The following is a 2,404-nucleotide window of genomic DNA, read 5'->3' on the forward strand; positions in this document are numbered from 1 at the left end:
ATCGCTAATGTTCGGGAAACCCGATGGAAAATAGCGATCAATCAATACCAGTTGGAAACCAAACGTGGAAAAACTCCAGCGAAGATCCAAAAAATTAAGGTCAAAAAAGTAAAAATAGAGAAAAATCAAAAGAAAAAAGGAGCATAAAAAACGAACTTTTAATCCATAAGGTTAAAAAACCATGTGCACATTTGATTTTTCTCTATTTTTACTTTTTTGACCTTAATTTTTTGGATCTTCGCTGGAGTTTTTCCACGTTTGGTTTCCATTTGGCCCGACTCTCCTGCTCCGTGCACCAGATCCTCATATGGCTTTCTCCTATGTCGGTGAGCTGAAAAAAAGACTCTTTTTTTCTCTTTTGTAATCAACACCAGTTCCCAATGATCTTTGTTAAAGGAAATCTACCATCACAATCCATCATGATAAACCAGGGACACCTACCCATAGATCCAGACACCGGGACTGCAGTTATCTTCTTATATTTGTTATCCATGGCCTCCTTACTTGTAAAATCAACTTTTACAATTATGTAATTGGCCTGAGGCGCTACCCTAACTCTCTGTGATCTAGCTTTACAAACTGTTACACTGTCTCACTGAGAATTCAGCAGGAAGTGTTTCATGCACAAGTGCTGAGGGGGCAGGGAGGGGGGGGGTGAGGGTGTAACATCCTGTAAAGTCAGATCACAGAGGGGCTAGGGTAGCCCTTCAGTCTCATTAGCACAATGTTACAAGTTGATTTTAGAAGGAAATAGATCATGGATAATAAATATCAGAATGGTAGAAGCAACAGTTTTGATTGTAGTTTCCCTTTGAGGAGCTCCTCCTAGTGGTGTCATTAATAGTCACCCTCTTTATAAACTTATACAGTTTATCACTGAACCTCTGGACCAGCTCTGGGAGCGGAGATGTGGGCATGGGTTAAAACCTTGAGATCTTCCCTCCCCTTGTCCTCCGCTCATTAATGCCCAAATATATACCTGAGTTGTGAGAATCACTGGCGTGCCTGCGTGGATTGCAGTGCGGCATCAAGGAGCTCCGGCATCGTAGGCGCTTATTTTTTTTTACTTTTGTTTGAAATGTCAAATTCTCTCACAGACCGGACTCAGGTGCCAGTTAGTTTCCCGGTTCCTGCCTGTTAGTGTGAACAGGTTCTGATCTTTAGGCTTTGTCAGACTGTTCCTTGGACTTCTAGTTGTGACATTTGGGTGAAGTTGTAGTTTCCAGAAAAGACTGTGCACTACTGTTGTTTGAGATGAACTTATTGATCCATTATCCATTAATTTCCATTTCCATTGATTTTATTGATCCAAAGGGAAACTTGTGTCAAAATGAAAGTTGTGACCATTGACAAAAGTTTCATTTTGGGGCAATAACGATTCTTGCATCTCACACCACAGTAGTGCTTGTGTCTTTCCTAGAAAATATTGTGAAGGGGTTGGACCCCTAGACTGTAGCACACACAAGAATAGCGGAGAGCAGACTATGCAGCCAGAATCTGACTATGGATTTGGGTGAAATTGGACATCCTCTTGCCTTGTAGACACTCGTAGGTCTCCAGTCTCCTTTCCCTTTTCATTGATGAGTGTAATCACCCATTTGGGGGCCATCATTTAGGTCAGTGGTCAAGTAGGCAGGGACAATTTTGGCGGGGCTAAGTGTTAGGGCTCACGACCCCTTTTCCATCCTGTCACTAGTTATTTCAGCGTATTACTTAGTTTTGATGACATTCAGCAGTGGTTTAGGCTTTTCCAGGTGTCTTTCTGTAATATGACCAAAGACTCTGGCACCTTCCAGTCTGATGCTCTTCCTCCACAATACACATCACATCACACAGCAATTTCTTTTGCAGTAAATAAGGGGGAATAAGGACTCCTCAGAACCCTACAAATAATTCCAAGAACTTCTCCTCCTAGTGTAGGGGTTTATCCCATTTCTGTCGGGACACAAGGCATGTCAGATTATACTGAGGAACACCTGGTGAGGGGGTTTATATGGAAATCCACCTTCCTGGTGACGCATTCTTGTTCATACAGAAAATGGAAGAGTCGCTCCATCTCTGCAATGATTATCCGGGCTGAATACATGGCAGTTACAATCATATACCCCCTATTCTCATGGCACAGCTTCTGGACACGATCCATGGTGCCCAGATCCCTACCAAGTGAGATCCAGTTCTTATTCATCTGAGCAGTGACATGGAGGCTCTACAGAAATGTCTCCATCTGGTGATTGTTGATGGTCCAAGCGTCACAGTCTCCTGATGTCTCTCCCAGCAGCCAGACATAACACAAGTACAGTGCGATCTATGACTGTGAAGCAGAACCATAGACATGGGCTGTAATATATTTATTTCTCTTATTATGAAACTATTAATCATTTAATACAATCAATCAAGCAACAAA

This window comes from Engystomops pustulosus, chromosome 9 (assembly GCF_040894005.1).
Source record: "Engystomops pustulosus chromosome 9, aEngPut4.maternal, whole genome shotgun sequence".
Classification (NCBI taxonomy): Eukaryota; Metazoa; Chordata; class Amphibia; order Anura; family Leptodactylidae; genus Engystomops; species Engystomops pustulosus.